The 18,676-nt window shown below is 37.6% G+C and overlaps 1 pseudogene; it reads right to left on the bottom strand.

Annotated features, from left to right (window-relative positions):
* Positions 1–1,323: 1,323 nt before the first annotated feature.
* On the bottom strand, positions 1,324–17,956 carry LOC136243483 (sialate O-acetylesterase-like; annotated as a pseudogene).
* Between the last annotated feature and the right edge of the window lie 720 nt (positions 17,957–18,676).

Genomic DNA, 18,676 nt, shown 5'->3' with positions numbered 1-18,676 from the left:
GGTGACATTTTGGATCAATTTGATTGGGAAGTGCATTTACAGTGTCTTACAAATCAGTTGTATGAGTTCTATAACTCAAAGCTTATTGTGGTACAAATTCCTGCTTAAGAATGAAATAATTTTCACAAAGATTCATGATATAGATTTTATTCCATCTGAAGTTCAACCAGTAGTTTAAGTAGAGTGAGAATAAGATCTTATTCAAAATCCTTGACCTCAAACAAAAGATGTCAGATTCTCTCAACCAGGATCTGCGCGTGGATATTTGCTGGCATGTGAACATGGAGGCTGTAGTACCATGCATGCAGGTGTCCTACAGACCTTCAGCACTTGTGCTGTAAAGCCTTTATAATAAATAAACTAATACCTATTTGGTTCCACATGGGGTACTTGAAGATAATAAGTCACTCTCTAGAATTCCTATGGATAGAAATACATGAAATTGACAAGGAGAAAACATCCTGACCACCCTGTAAGTGTTCGAGTGTAAATCAGATGACTGCAGGTTTGAGGCTGCCAAGGTCTAGTCATGGGATTTTTTCTCCTTTCTGCGCCTTTGCAAACATACTTAATATAACATCTTTAAATAGGCTGTAGGACCAACCTTTAGTACTTATGCTGTAAAGCTTTTTTAAATAAATAAATGCACATTCCGTTCACACATTGTGCCACACCTTAAGTCAGCTTACTGTATAACAAAAAAACACTATTTTACTAGGACCACAAAATCTATGCCTTGTTAATGTGGACATAAAGTACATTTTTACTATATGTTTGGGACCTATACTAAATGTGGCTACTATAACAAGAAATATATAGTTCGCCATTGCATCTGTTTGCAGCCAATGAGTGCAGCTACCTTCTTTACAGAGTCATTACTACTGAACAAGCTACAATAAGATATCATTCAGTTCCAACAGTATGTACCTTAACCAACTTTTTGATTCATATCAACTGCAACTCAATGTAAATAATTGTACTGTAATGCAATGTGATTCACGAGAACTACGCTTATTTATTTGTCCTAAAAATAAAGGGATCTTTGTGTCTATTGACAAAGTAGAAGCTAAGCTTAGCAGTCTATTGTTACAAGAATATGCCAAGTAATCAGCCTTAGGATTAGCTCTTTCTCACACATGTACAGTCAGTCAAACCATTAATTATGTTGAATTGCTCATGGCATGATGATATGTGCTCCAACAGTTAAAATATTGTAGGTAATGGTTTGACATACTTGCACAACTTATCTTTTGAAAATGTGGATACATATACACTGGCGGTTAGCCAATCAGATGAAAACATTCAAAACAATTCAGTGTTGTATTAGTATTTGTGTCGCTTAGCCTGCAGATCATAAGCCTGTATTGATATTCTTGTTCCAAGGACTACAGTTTTACTTATTGGCTTGTGGTGAGCACCCAATTGCAACACAAAATCCATTCCTATACATCCTCATTAGAAATCTCTGTGATCACTGTCAATGACTGAAGACACTTACCAGCTACATGTGAGTCCCGGTTGAGTGTCATTGTACCTTCATGCATAACTATAGCTACCTATATACTCAGAAAGATTAAGGTGCAAAACTGATGAGCAACTCCACAGACCATCATGTAGAAGCAAAATCCTTTGAATTAGCTACAATTTACTTATCCCAGGATAATGTTTGCAATACACACTTTACTATGCATCTCATGTTTCTATGGTTTTGTATCAATATTCAACAGTCATAGACATTGCACATGTGTAGTGTGATTGATCTTACACTTTAAACTGTCAATCACTACATATTTATCTAAGTAGCTAGCTACTTGCTGCAAAATAAGTTTTATATATAATGTATGTGCCTCAAATACAGTATGAATATACCTAGTAGAACAACAATAAAACAATAAAATTTACCACCCATCATGCATAAGGATTGTGCAACAACTTTTTCCACATTACCTCATCAAATGTATTGCACAACATCTTACATCATATACTTCTGTTGTAGTCAAACACAGCTATAGCCTATAAATAACTAACTAAATAAATAAATATGCTGCGAGTTTAAAATTACACTTGTATAATTAGTATATATTATCATTTGGAAATTATACTAACTAGTATATGCAGCCTGCTGCAGCCAAACAATAATTAACTGATATATATATATACATATATATATGCATGCAAGTAATGCTAACTATACTAACTACAAAAGTAAATAAATGTGCTTCAGCCATGCTTGCTTGTCTTACAGGTAGAATAAAAGGTGGTGAAGGAAGGTCACCACTATAGACAGCACACTCCTTGAAAACACATGGGTAATCTCTCCAGCTGTAGCGAACATGAGTAGGTGAATTATCAGCACCACAGGAATTATCAATTATGACAAAATCCTTAACTGCTTTTATCAGAAATGATTCCATCCAGGTTGGTTCTCCATTCTTTATGCAGTGTACTTCAAAGCCAGACTGAGATCGGATTTCCAGTTTATTGTCCACCACATGAGTGTAGTGTACTATGATAGACTGTGGTGTATTAACATATGCTACACTGGCTATGGGTCCTGTGTAGTATAGTGAATTTTCCTTGTATGCTATAGCTCTTCCAGCTAAAGCAAGTCGATATCCTACATCTTGTTTGTCTCTGGGATGGACAGAGCCAAAAGGAGAAGCAGGATCACCCAAGTCCATTGCAACAGCCATAAAGACCTTCTTCATACGAGCATTTGGGACAAATCGGCTGTCTAATGCCAACGCATTTCAGCAAATCTACTCATAGTGCTATTACTGCTACCCCTTGTGGCAAGCTAAAAAAATTGAAAGAAAACAATAGGGCTGAGACACAGAACAGCAAACACTTATATTATCATTATAGATATCGGTATTTGGATAGTATTAATTGGTACTTAAGTGCTTGCTTGTCAAGATCATGTGACTCAATTTTGATGCCACCAAGAAGGTTGTGGAACTTGAAATTCACTTTTCTCATTCACAACATATGGTACTTGTTATATGTAGAAGGTTTTTTGGGTCTCCATACCATATATGAAGACATGGTTATATGTGACCAGATTTGTGAAAAGGTATCTTTTTGCATGCACACACACAATTTGACTCATTTTTGAACTTTGAAGCTCATAATTGCCTGACGTTTTGCTTGAGAGTACCTGGCTGCATTTTGATACTACAAGTTAATCAGTATAAGGAGCCAAGTGTTATATCATTTTGGTTGCTTGCATGTAAAATATTTGAAAAGGTACCCTTTTGCAAATCCAGTCACATATGTATTTTGTGAGTACTCAAACATTAACACCTATAAGTGTTCAAAATTTAGGATCCTTATTTATAAATTACAATAGTATAATAACAAAATTTTTTAATTGCATGGTTCATCAATTACAAAATTCTACCATGACTTACTTGAACAAATCCAAATGAAAACATCTTATTTGTATTTTTGTGACTTCCTTCATACCACTTAGCCCTCCAGTCATCAATCATTGTTGGGAAGGTACAGCTGTATGTGTCAGGCTCTACAGCATTGGACTCTCCTTGGTACCAGATAACGCCATATATGGTCATGTTCAAGAAAGGATGAATCATGGAATTCCACAATACTGATGGAGTAATGGGAGTTGCAAATCTGTGAAAGTACCATTCAGAAAGAGATATAGTATAGGATTGCAGTCATATATGTACAGTATAGGGTTTCCCTCTAAAGTGAATGGCACCTGCCAAATGACACCTGCTAAAATGCTGCAATTAAAAACCATCATAGAAATAAGTAGCTACACAAAAAAATTGGAATTTTCAACTAGAGTAGGGAACATCGATAAAAAGTGTTGAAATAGTCCATGATATTAAATCACAGCAAAGCAATAAGACTGTTATATCCCAACTGTGCTCAAGATACCATAACGGAAATGCACAGTAGAGATATCATACAGTACGATAGTATCATACAATACAATAGTACTGTATAGTAGGGACCACAAGGGAGTAGGCATGGCCCATGGGATAACATCACCCAAAAACCAGCTTCAATTTTCCCTGATGATGATGAGGCAGTATTGGTTAGGTAAAACTAAGCACAAACAAGTTTTCAGATCGACTCGAAACGCTTTCAACAAGTTGCTATGGAATTTTTTTTTTAATTATTTAACGGAATTTTCTACTGACTGACTGAGTAACTGACTGACTGACTGATGCTTTCAGACAAGTGTAACTTGATAATGGCTAAGGCTACGGGCTTGATTTTTTCACTGTTCGACGTTGCTTCACCCGACAGGTGCCTTTTGGCATACTGCAGTGTGTACAGTGCATTCTTCATGGACTAACTAGTGTCCTCCTTTGTGTTCCATTCATCTTTGCTGACAGTGAAAAGTGTCAATTTGGTGGTAGCACGTGATGGCTTCCCTTCATAACAGAAATCGTCTGTATTTTTCATAGTGGCTATTTTGATAAGCAGAGGTGCTTTTTCATTGATTTGAAATGCTGCATAACGCGTTGAACATAGCTGACAATGAAGCGTAATGGATACTTCACTTTTCAGTTGATAATTGAAGCATGTGGCGCCATTTCAGATGTGGTATACGTGGGTTCACCAGTCATAATCAAGACTCACGGTAGTGAATCGCGCGGCCAGTAAAGCAGAAACGCGCGCCGCAGACAATAAATGACGCGACCACTACGTGAGGATTTTACAAGAATGAACGTTGTCAAATTCGGCCTTCCTGTAATCTACCCGTCACTTACGCTATCCCTCTGAAACTCTGGAGTTGAACTCATCGTGTCACTAGTAACTACCACACAAGCAGTGAAGCAAATCCATGCCGATTGTTTCGTGATCGAGGTTGCCGACATCAAAGGGGAAGTTTCATTTTTTTTTTTTTTTTTTTATCGCATGCGGTTAGACGCAACCGCAGGTGTATGCCTTGCGTTCCTTTGTGCATCCGAACATTGATCGCCCTGTTATCGCTTCAGTATTCACTCAATCACCTCAAGATTCACATCATCGATTTCACCATACATGATTAGCTACCCTACAGTCGTGATTTCAGCACCAAACGAAGTTTCAGTCGTCCTCAGTCGACCTAGAGGCCAAATACAAATCCCAGGTTGTTGTTTTCCGCAATACTTGCTTGGCATGTAGGACAATGTGTCTTTAAACTGTTCTGAAAGTTTCGTTCAGATTGAAACATTTGTTTTCGAGAATGGCTAGTTTGAAATTTGAATTTAGTCGCCCCCATGTCATTTGCTCTCTAAGAATTTTACTCGGAATTTAAAGAATGACGCAGAGCACAATTGCGGTCACTGGGTATTGATGAACTGGCGCTCTATGTAGTTAATCAGTACATATAGCCACCAAGAAGTGTGCTGCCATAGATTATAGTCCATAGATATAATCTATGGTGCTGCATACCATCCTTCGTTTTGAAATTAATCTCCCCCACATAATTTGTCCTCTAAGGGTGCGGCTTAAAGAATGACACAAGAGTACAACTGCGGTTACCAGTTGTTGACACAAGTTGTGAGTAATTAGCACATGTAGCTAGCTTAAAAGGAAGTATGCAAAATCGCCTAATACAATTGTCACCATGCATTATTGCATTTTATAGCACCCCCACACAAAATTACACATGTAATTACAACATACAGAGGAGACACATGAATACCAAACACTTTTCACAACAATAATGTAAGAATTGTACAATAATGACTGTAATATAACTGCTATGCAAATGTTTTCCAGTGGCCCGCCATGGTAGTAGCAAGTCTCACATGACGGCATGTATATTCATCCAAACACAATGGGAGTAACGAGTAAGTATGATGACAACAAGTTGGTATGACTCCATTTGTAGAATCCAGATGAGTGGGTGTGGCTCCAGTATGTCTAAACAGTTAACAAACATTCCTGTTATAAATACGTGCTAGAGTTGCAATATAATAGTATAGTATTTAAATGTAATAATACATAGTCTCCATTGCATCACTATCAAATGACACTAAGTGGAGGATATTGTTGCATCTCTAGTATGTACACTATCAGTACAACCTATCTTAATGGCCACTAGTATAGAAAGACAACCACTCTTGAAAAGCCAATTCCAATTGAGAATTTATACACTGTTACCTGCTGAATGAGTGAAGGTGGCAATAAACAAGTTCTACCGTAATTTATACACGTGATCTGATCCTGTATATTCTGTCAGTGGATGAGATCCACTTGGCCAGGACAAAATGTGACTCAAGTGCCCTGGATGATCCATACTCAACCAACTTATGACCCAGTGGCACAATGGAACTGACTGTTTATAGAGAATACAATTATATTTATTTCTAAGATGTGTGGATGTGTGGACACATTACAACACATTACAACACATTACATGTACATACAAGACATGCTACGTACTGTTTTAGCATTTCAAGTCACCACATTATACACGTACCAGTCAACAATGCTTCATAGTGCCCATCAGTAAACCTGAAGAAAAGTTACGAAAAATAAAAATTCACATAAGTACAATGAAACCTCATTAATATGGCAGGCTGTGGGACCAAAAAATTTGGCCTGAATAACAAGGTGGCCTTATTAATGAGGTCATAAGTAATGCTTAGCTATATTTGGGACCTACTAGAGGTGGCCAATATAATGAGGTGGTCTTATTAAAGAGGTGGCCACTAAGTGAGGTTTCACTGTACATATAGTTCACAATATTGTGAACAATATTAATGGTTAACAATATACACTGAAACTTGCAGGTCACTTCTTGTGGAAGATTGCTCTCTACACAAAATGACACATTCAGAGATTGTATTTAGATGGATAATACAGTAATGCATTGTGACTTCAATACTCGTGATGTGTCACTGCTAGGCAGTAACCATATACACGGCACTGCCACATCACACTTGCTCGCACACACAATTTTACTAAAGATTTTACAAATTGATAATTAAGGGGTGTGGCAACTAGCTGTTTTGCCTGCAAGACTGTGTGGCAGCTGTTTCCCTTCTGTACAAGTGGCCACCAAGACAGGTCCACTGTGGATGAAAGCCAGGCATTAGATATTTGGTATTTCATGTGTTGAAGACATTCCAGGGCTTCTGGTAGTCTCAAATCTCACCACAGTTTAACTCAGGCAGTGTTGTGGTCACCACTAAACTACTGGAATGCTGTGTTATGTTTATCTTATGCTTGGCTACTATATTGTAGAACTGGAATGGATACTCTGAAAAATATATCCTATGGATAATGACTTCATCACTTTCTTCATCAGGAGCTTATAAGGACCAATAGTGAAACTTTTTACACTTGGGGCTGACAGTCAACTGCCTATGTCTGAAGCAGTGCTTTTGGTGCTCTAACAGATTGGCTGCCCCCTTGCTGCCAGCACTCACTGTCTCATACGCTGTCATACACTAAATCCATCTCTATAGCCAGTTAGAACAACATGCTTCTTACCTTTTTTTAAGGCCGCATAATGCAGCCACCTCTTTAAAAGGCAAGGTTAGAAAATTTTGTCCCTACGGCCTGAATAATGACCAGTTTTCACTGTACTATTAGTGATTAGTGATCATGGGGGATTATTTATTAAGATACTAAGATATACAAACGCTACAACCTCTAAATATAGCAGTAAATTTTTACCCTGGTCCAATGTCTCGTAATAATCGTGACTTCGTGAGAGACTCTACTGTAACAAATACATGCATGATATGTGCTAATCGCCTTTTTATACTTAAGTTTTACAACACAAATAGAGTAAAGTATCAATTATCGGACAATATGATGTTCGGACAGCTGCCATTCACTTCCTGGGAATCCTGCAGCTTTGGTTATTGTACCAAAAGGTAGGCTACACCAAGCAATAATTGTCCCTCCAATAATCAGCTTTACATGATTAAAAGCTTAAGAGTTACAGCCAATAGTATGCTTAGTCCGATAAAATCTATGCTCGGATAAAACTATCAGTTGTCGGACTTTGATTTTTACTACCAGTAAACAATGTCCAATTTATTTCAAATTTGTATGCAATATACCTGTGCTCATTAGCTATTAATGGCCAAAAAATGGTTTCGTTATCTTTAGCATAGAGGGAGTAAGAGCCTCCCAATTTTTAGCGGTATTGTCGGACGCCCTCCGCTTTAATTTAGCCATGCCCACAAACAGAGTTCATGTTTTTTGCAACAAATGTACCAGTGCTAAACCACAGAAGAAGGTAAATAAATATCTTTCAAGAGTAGAGGTGTGTTTTAAAGTTGATATTCAGGATATTTCTATTGGAACGCAGTATTTTTGGCTCCTAAATGAAGGAGATGCACGCTAGGTGGAAAAATGAAATTACGAGGCACAACTTTCTGACCAACCACATTTGTTAGTCTTGGTGTCTCAATCACGAATACCACCTAGAAATGAAAAGATGTTCCATTTTCTATCTTCTATGGATGCACAAAGCAACATTTTGGTCCTTTTTGTTTCACCCATATAAGGTAGAGAAAGAAAAGCCTTTCAATTTCCGTGACAGTATTTGTGATAGGACACCAAGAATAGCATATGTAGGTGGTCAGAAGGTGGTTTTGCATAACTTCATTTTTCCACCTTGCACGCATCTCCTTCATTTAAGAGCCAAAAGTACTGCGTTCCAATGGAAATATCCTGAATATCAACTTTAAAGCAACCTCTACTCTTGAGAGATATTTATTTACCTTCTTCTGTGGTTTAGCACTGGTGCATTTGTTGCAAAAGCATACAAATTCTGTTGGTGGGCATGGCTAAATTAAAGCGGAGGGCGTCCAACAATACCGCTAAAAATTAGGAGGCTCGTACTCCCTCTATGCTAAAGATAACGAAACTATTTTTTGGTCATTAATAGCTAATGAGTACAGGTATATTGCATACAAATTTGAAATAAATTGGACATTGTTTACTGGTAGTAAAAATCAAAGTCCGACAACTGATAGTTTTATCCGAGCATAGATTTTATCGGACTAAGCATACTATTGGCTGTAACTCTTAAGCTTTTAATCACACAAAGCTGATTGTTGGAGGATAATTATTGCTTATTGTAGCCTACCTTTTGGTACAATAACCTAAGCTGCAGGATTCCCAGGAAGTGAGTGGCAGCTGTCCGAACAACATATTGTCCGGTAATTGATACTTTACTCTACATGTATAGTTAAACTCACCAATTGCGACTAAATCCCTTCAACACGAAAAGACAAGTAATGAGACAACCTTGGAGACAACAGCCACACAAGCCTATTCTGGTGCGTTTATTTAGTAGTAATATAAATTTTAAAGGCGTTTATTTACAACAGGACATAATTACGCACCCCTCTATTGTCTCTGTACATACCTTCCTTTTCTTTACTATTCTCATTTCATTTCACAAGATCTCTTGGCAGGGGCGTAGCTTCTTCACTTGAATTAGTCAATGCTTGAAGTAGATCGAGATACTCTAATAGAACAGTCACATTTCTACAAGTGACATATTTTTATATTGTAAAGTCAGTAAGTAGCTAGTAGTTTAAACTATACAATCCGATGCTAAGCAGAAGTTGTAACTATGCTAAATATTGATTGCTGTGTTACAGCTGTTTTGTGACTGCTCTAATAGAGTATCTTGATCGTTTCAATGCAGTACGAGATGAAAGGCAAAGTGTTGTTAAGGGTTTACTAGTTAAAATGGGTGTTAGTTGACTGCAGTTGCATGCCACTAACAGGGCCGTCCAGAGAAATTAGAGGGCCCAGGGAAAAGAGTTAAAGAGGGGCCCAGGGGCCATGTGCAAGGTGTGCAAGTTGTAAAATTAATATTAGCTAATCAGATAATACAATGTTATTGTTAAAGTGTTAATGAGAACTATGTGATGCTGCTAGTTTTAAAGTGTGAGCATCTTCATAAATGCCACATAAATTTAATTCTCAATAAAGCAATGTGTATAGATTCTCTGATAGTAATAAATAGTTTGAGTTTGGCCACCTTTCCTTTGTTCGTAGCATTGCTGTATACAGGAAAGGCGGCCAAACTCAAACTATTTATTACTATCAGAGAATCTATACACATTGCTTTATTGAGAATTAAATTTATGTGGCATTTATGAAGATGCTCACACACTTAAAAACTAGCAGCATCACATAGTTCTCATTAACACTTTAACAATAACATTGTATTATCTGATTAGCTAATATTAATTTTACAACTTGCACACCTCGCACATGGCCGCATTATGATATCATTACTTTTTGTCGCAGTTAACTCTGCTTTACTTGGACGCGCACTTTTTTTACAGCTATAAGCTGTTTTTGGATGGGATAATTATTTACATAAAAAAAGTTAGCAAACAAGTACACAGAAAAATTTGGAATTTTCAACTAGAGTAAGGACCAGAACACATCGATAAAAAGTACTGAAACAAGCTGGAGTAGTGCACGATATTAAATCACAGTAAAACAATAAGAAGTGTTATATCCCTACTGTGCTCAAAATACCATAATGGAAATGCACAGTAGGGATATAACACTTCTTATTGTTTTACTGTGATTTAATATCATGCACTACTCCAGCTTGTTTCAGTACTTTTTATCGATGTGCTATGGTCCCTACTCTAGTTGAAAATTCCTTTCTTTGTGTATTTGTTTGTTAATAACTTTTTTGTAAATAATTATTATGACTGGTGAACCCAATTTAATACTGCCAGGGTACTGTGAAGGTACGGTGAGGTTGGTTTCATGTTAATCTGATGTTTCAAGTTTCTCAGCACTGGTTCACATACATGTATTAGGAGAGTGGAGAGTATGGATTAGTGAGTATTGAGGCAGAATTTAGTAGCGACGTGCTTATCTATTAGAGGTGTGTACTTATACTTTCATGGCAACATGACAAACTACCGTGAATCTATAATATCCGTGCATGATCTATACATATCACATTAATGCTGCACATGCACTCATTCAAATTATGTAGCTCATGGCATAGCCAGAACCCAGAGTACCTATATAGATCAGGCCTGCTGGCCTGGGTATCAATAATACATCTAGACTATAAACATCATGATCAAGATCCTAATAGAGCACACAACAACAAGCAAAAATTTATATTCACTCTCAGATTCAATTTTAGAAATTTTTTTCAAAAATTTCCTGAAGGGAGACTAATTCCTCTTAGGTTAACATGCTTTGCATGCTACATAAATGCCATCTAGATATAGTATGTAGCCAACACAAAACATCTGGCTATGCCCTCGTATGTGTGTGTGTGTACATTGCATACTTTGGTGATAGGGATTTATGTTCTTCACCAATTCCACATTTCTTTAGTGCATCTGGAGATGACCACACCTCTATGGTAGTACCTTCCCAGCTAGTTGCTACAAGTCCAATAGGATACCTCAGACTGTCATAAAGATTTCTCCCAAAGAATCAACAAGTAGCAGAGAAATAAGTCCAATTACCATATCCGATTGAACCTATGGAGTACATGATAGTGCTTCTTGCTACCTTAGCTAACTATGGTTCTGAAAATTTATAGACTAACAAAATGTTTGAAGATTAGTGCAATCAATATCTAGAGATGTATATATGTTTACCCAAACTGTAAAAGTGCTTTATTTTACATGTTGTAATGTACTATGATTGGTAAATCATACAGCAGTATACAGTTTTGACATGAACAGTCTCACACCATTAAAACTCACTAAGGGTAGTTGAGCATGTATATAAGATTTTTTTCAAAAAATGCATCAATTAATTACTGTTCACATATCATTCCCTGTTCTAGTAGCAGCCTGGTCGTAACTTTCTTATAAAAATTGAGGCTGACATTTCAGTGGGTGTTCACACTGGTAGGGGAGATGAGGTGTACACACCAGCTAGGCTTTAAGTGAGACAGGAATAACAATTGAAGACTAGAGAAAAATAGGTTAGCAGCAATCAAGCGGCTGTTAGCAGTCGCCCGGTATTGTTATTACCTTTTTGAAACACTGTATCTTTCTCTCTACACAGAGTTCAGGGGAATTCTACCAGAGCTAACAACTAGGAGGCATGTTCCTTCTGTGTAAAGAAGACCATTTCGTTTTTGGGGACCATTCCTTAATCTGTCCACAACTGACATTCAAATTTTGAGTTTTACGACAAACTGTTGTGGAAAAACCTGATTAGCAGGTGTAGTGATAGAATGGGCACTCGAGTTACATCTCATTACATGTAGAGGTGCACCGATATGGGTTTTTGGTATTTACCAATATCCAATATTGATATCATCAAAAGAAGCCAATAACCAATTGTTAATCCTGCATTACACATTTGTGACCGGGCCTGCGAAAACAGGGCATGTGGGCACAAACTACACCCCATTACACAACAGGTCATATCTCAGTACTGGAACAGAATATTTGCATTCTGTAACTTGCATCATAAAGCCAATTAAATGCTTACTAAGAGTGGAAATTGTCATGACAATAGCATAATGTTATAAAAAGTTATGAGTGATGGAGGTTTGAAAAAGTAGGCAAAAATTGTGTGCCAACATGCCCTATTATCGCAGGCCCAGTCACATTTTACATTTTAATAAATCAAAGTATATTTACCTACCGTTTTTCAGTAGCATGCAGATTAAACATAAGGTAACAAAAAGGGTGCAGTACTGGGCACCCAGGGTGGCTTGCAGGTGTTGCACTATTTGGAATAGCTCATGTGCAGGTTGACACAGAGTCATTAGTCAGTACAGTGGCAGCAATTGAAGATGGTGGACATTGACAGACATGTTAAATGTACATGTATTTATGTAGTAGTAGTAGTAGTTTGATTTCTATTGTGCAATACAGACAATTAGGCAGCCGCAAACATCTTAATATATCCTCCCACAAAGCCTTGAATAAAGGCTATATTTAAAACCAATTATTAGTCTGGTAGTGTAACTACTCAATGTTGGTGGTGTTTGTTGGGTTTTTGATTTTGTGCTTTTGGATTGGCTTTGTAAAATTTGATCCCATTTATACATCACCCATCAGAATGAATCAGCTTTGTAACATTTATGAAATGGTCATCTTGAGATATTGAGCTTTAATGATAGTTAATCATAACACATGTACAGTCCACCCTAGATAGTATCTCTAACAATCATTTTTCATCATCTTCACCAGGAATTATGTTGGAACAAATTTTAAAATTATATAACTCACCATTGCTTGAGCCTCGTGTAATGGCATATATTCACCAAACACATTCAACAACTTTCACGATAATTATTTTTGTAATAAAAGGTATGAAAGTACTATATAAGTACATGCACGAGCTATTACACTGTAGCTACAGCTTGAAAATTTGAGGAATAAAGTTTTCTTGCTTACGGGCTACTGGCTTACTATATAATTTCATTAAAATGTTTTTGTTGATATGCTCTATAAGGTGTGCTTGATCTGCAACCCATGCATTATTTTGAGTGTATTATTTTAATTACAATGCACAGGAGTACAGTAGGTATAAGGATAAGATCATGCATTGGCTACTCTACTGTCAATACATTTAGCTGCACTCACTAGGTCCTGCCACTGACCACATCTGATCAATACTCAACAAATCAATTTCAGGTTTATTTGATTCCTTCCGTGATGAAGTGAATACCCTGATCTCAGGGTAATGGACAGAGGCAGCTATTTCTTTTGTAGCATTGAACACCTTGTACAGTGACATCATAAATAAACACTTGTAATATGTTGTGTATTACTTACAGATGGCACAGTAAACTGCATGTTACTCTGACCACTACATATCCACACATCGCCAAACAAGACATCATTAAGTGTGAGGGTGAGATCTCCAGCTGTGGCTGTGATGACATGTGGACCATCTACATCTGTTGGGTCCATCGTCACCTTCCACCGATATTTTGTAGGAGTATCTGTAAATGTAACAATTTGTATGGGCAGATCAAAGAAATTTTTGGGTATACATACCCTGTGTCGGAGGTATTATCTCTAACAAGTATAAAAAAATTAGGAGTTTTCTATATTTTGCTCAAGAATTATACATCTTGCTCAGCATTAATCTTTGTTAATTGATCATTTCCAAGTGCAAAGCTGCAATTTCACCTTAAAGTGACTGTTCTATTAGAGTATGTCGATCTGCACTTGCTCTTACCATGTATAGCAAGAAGCTAGCTAATATTGCTTAACATGTGTGACTGTTCTATTAGGGTATCTCAATCATCGCTTGTTCTTCCCATAACAATTAGCTATGTATTGTTGACATTTTATCATGTGTGACTGTTCTATTAGAGTATCTCAATATTTTGTACAATTTTTATGCTCACATCACAAAATTACACCTATTATGCTAGCATTTTGCTCATTGCTTTCACCCACTCATTATGACAAAAAAATTTCTGGCGAAATCGACACATCCCTAGCCATTGCTCTACCAAGAATTGACAACTTGGACTGTCAGCAACAAAAAGTGGGAAACAAAGAAGGACAAAAATAAATCCATGATGTATGCATTGTACATACTGAGGTATGCCAAAAGGCATAATCTCAGGATGAAAGGACATCAAGCAGTGAAAAAATCAAACACATAGCCTTAGCCATTATCAAGTTACACTGGCCTGAAGGCATCAGGCATGCAGGGAGAGGCAGTTAGTACCAACACAGTAAGAATAGTCTAAAATAATATCTCAAAGTGTTTAAGACCTGAAAATTTTCCTTGGGGCATGTCCCCAGAGCCCCCAGAATGGCAAACTGCACATAGCTCCACCACTTAACTTTTAATTTTGCCTGCTCCTGATACTATACCAGCAGAAGGAATTTAATCATAAGCTGCCTGTATCAATCAATTTCTAAAATGTCAGCTTGAAAACAACTTTTGGTGAAATTTATTACCACGTTTAATCTCAAAAAACAAAAATTTCCTGAGGGAGGATGCCCCTAGATTTAAGTTTGCATGCACCAAAAACATGGAAACCCATCACCAAAATTCCTGCAACTGCCCTTGGGCAATATTGATTAGGTATAACCAAGTCCAACAGTGCCTTCAGTATGACTTCCAATAGAATGTTGCAATTTTTTTTTTTAATTATTCAATGGAATTTTCTACAGGTAACTAAATACAAAATGTGACTGTCCTATTAGGGGTAGTTAACTGTTCTTGCTTGCAAATCAATGAAAAATCAATTCAAACTATCTGAATTATATACTTAGCCAGTTTCTGGAAACCTCAGAAGCATCCCTGGATCTGTCTCTGCTGCCAAGGCACCAGGATGGTTTTGTGAAGCTGGTTTTGGGGTGATATTTTTGATCATAAAAACCCAAACCTTCATGATCCCTAATATACAGTACTGCCATACTGTATGTAAATAAGTTTATCCACTTCAAAGGCTCTGGACAAATGCCAGACCATATCAAAAGCACTCTCAACCAATCAAAGGCTTTTAAGTTGAAATAACTTAATTACTAAATTTAAAAGTGACTTCACAAGTTTAAAAAGTACCGGCTTTAAAGTAGTTGTAATATGTGCATGCACTCATTGTCTAGCTGATATGTCTACCCAAAGCACCTGAGGGCTATGACTGATATGTCTACCCTCAACCTTCGGGCCTGGTTTCAAGTAGACATATCAGGCAGACCATCTGTTCCCATGTTACAACTATAAAATATACACTTAGATCAGTGAACAGTTACTGCAGAATGCATATTTCATTGTAGTTTTCACATATACATACTAGTACACTCTGTTGGTGCTGGGGGCACGCTCCTCCAGGGACATTTCTGAAAGTTAGATCCTCTGAAGGAGATCAATTTCTACAGTATCAATGACTATTACTTTAATAAATGCTTGACTACTGTATTTCTCTATTAGGATGCCCTGGAGCCACCCCTGAGAAGCAAACTCAAGCTCTACCCTGAGTCTTAATCACAATCCAACTCTAGCTATCAGATGTATACTTCTTTTGATTGAGTACTGGACTTTGCTAATATAGCAAATTACTATGGAGTATCACGACAATTGTCAGTCTAACCTTTAATGTAAACAGCATCATATTTCTCATTGTTGAAGTTCACAGTCACCAAATTGTTCACAGCTTCATTACAAAGGTATCCCCACAAAGTGGCCTTCATTGGAGCTCTCTGTAACACCATGTGATCATTGTAGTAATTGGCAAAACTGAAATCCCCATCTACAATCAAGGAAGAGCATAGTAAACACTTGTTTTACATGGTCTATTAGCTAACATCAAAAGGAGTCATTCCTACAGTACAATGGTTGTAGCTGGTCCGCTATTTTAGGAGCACATCAAGTTCAATATAATACAAGGATCTCCTTACACTACTTCCATTACTTATTCATTTATATTTACACCTTGGCTGTACAAAACGAACACATCCATGACAGTAAAATAAAACCTGATGAGGCCAAGAATTAATGGTGAGGCAACTAACTGTGTTTGACCATCTTATTATCATGGACTTGTGCAGTCTTGCATTAATTAATTTTAACTCTAATTGGCTAATAATTTGGCCACTTTCTTCAATAGTCAGTGTAGAGTGAAAAAAAGGCAAATTACTAGCCAGTTTGAGTTAATCAAGGTTCTGACTGCATGACAACCAAAAATATAATCATTTAATTTTGTTGGTTTTCTTAGGCAACAAGTTACTGCACATAACATCAAAACAGTTTACTATATAGAACCATCATATCTGGGAATAGAGGTGGTGACATTCGTGTCTCTATTATGTAACCAGATTTTACAAAACTGATCCAAATCGCGCATTGGGCAAACTACTAGTTTTGACACTCAATACTACTCAAACTATTTGAGGCTGATTTTAACAGACACCTTTTCTAGGTGGTGTAGAGATCTCGAATAGTGGTTTCTGGCCTTGTGAAGGGTCTGGCTTGGCAAGAATCAGTGGTTTACTGGTGGATGGCCTGATAATGTTAATCAGACGTTGTTTTTTTTCTGTTGATTTTGCTACAAACCAGCCATTAAGAAGCCAGCATAGCCCTATAATCTCATGTCTGGACTCCAGTCATGGTCTTCCTCCATTTTGAAGTCTATCTCTTGCCCACCCCACCACCTATATAAATATGCAGTTTACTGATTCCAACCACTGTCCACAATGGCAGATCCAGGATGGGGCATTTGGGGCAAATGCCCCCCTCACCTTGTGGAGTAGCCATAGCTAGCTACTAGCTATACTTTTCATTAAAATACTAAACTTTATGTCAGGCCAAGATCAATAGTAATTCATAAAAAAATGCACATTTTACTAGCATTTATTATTACAAATTTACCTAAAACCAAAGTGAATCAGTCAAACTAGCTGTGAAATTGTCACCCAGCACCTTCATGCATACTAAGTTACTCTAAAAATAATCGTGTAGTTGCTTTTAAAGACATTAATAGCCTTTAAACAGCTTTTAATTAAGACTTCACAACCATCTGCAAAGGCCTGATGGCAAAATCAACAGTGAGACACTACTAAGAGGTGATTATTTGCTGCTTCAAAAAATGCAGCAACTAACAAGAGAATCTGGCTCTCCCCAACCACTTAAAACTTATCTTGTTTGTACCCCTCCCCTTGCCAGCTCCTGGATCCTCCCCTGGTCCAAATACATTAAACCATATAGCAATGTTTGTTTCATCATCACCTTCAAGCTGCTTATGATTCTGACTTTTCAGAAGTAATATTAAACCAATCAATGTACTTGTGTGCTATTTGTAAGAGTCTGAACATGCACTTTTTTTACAATATCAACATAGTTGGGACGAACTGCTTTACGAACACCATTTTTCATCTCTTTTGGACTCTGCCTCTGATGCTAAAACAAAGGCCCGTCTATTGTCAGTTTTCTCCTCAGAGTCTGGTGTGTGGCTTGGTGCTCTACCTGTACCTTCCTTGGGCACTAAGCTGGATAACGAATCTTTGAGGATTGCTCTTGGTCTACGTCTTGGTGTTCCCATCGTTGTCGAGCATACGTGTGTTTGTGGTAGTAAAGTTGATGTTTTTGGAACTCACGGTTTGTCTTGCAGGCATAGTGGAGGCCATATTCCTCGGCACGCTGCAGTGAATGAAACTATTTGTCATGCTCTGGTGTCTGGAGGTGTACCTGCTCTTTTGGAGCCAGTCGGTGTGTGTCGTAATGATGGTAAGAGGCCAGATGGTATGTCATTGATTCCTTGGTCACGGGGCTTACCCTTGCTCTGGGACTTTACCTGTTCAGACACCCTGGCTCCATCTAATTTATCTACTTCTGCAAGTGGTGCCAGCCGGCTGGCAAACTCTGCAGAGTCAGCTCTGATTCCATCATTTCACTTCTCCCCTTTATGTGTTGAGACTCTGGGTGCTTGGGGATCATGTATACGCTCATTAGTGAGGCGGATAGGTTCCCGGGTAATGGAACAGTCTGGTGATAATAGGGCCACCCAATTTTTGATTCAGAAGGTTGTCATTGAAGTTCAACGTGGCAATGCTGCTTCTGTAATGGCAACAATACCGGCATCATCCCGGGACTGGGCAGAGTTTGCCTCTCTGCCTACTGTTTAAGTGTTTTATATTATTATCTTTGTGGTTGTATAGCTTGTAAATATCTCATGTACCTCTAGCATTACAGAGAAACACCTTTTACAATATTGTGACAATGACTGGAACCCATTTTGTAAACCTCTGTCTTCGCTGTAGGG

Source organism: Dysidea avara, chromosome 13 (genome assembly GCF_963678975.1).
Source record: "Dysidea avara chromosome 13, odDysAvar1.4, whole genome shotgun sequence".
Classification (NCBI taxonomy): domain Eukaryota; kingdom Metazoa; phylum Porifera; class Demospongiae; order Dictyoceratida; family Dysideidae; genus Dysidea; species Dysidea avara.
This window is presented reverse-complemented; position numbering and strand designations above follow the sequence as displayed.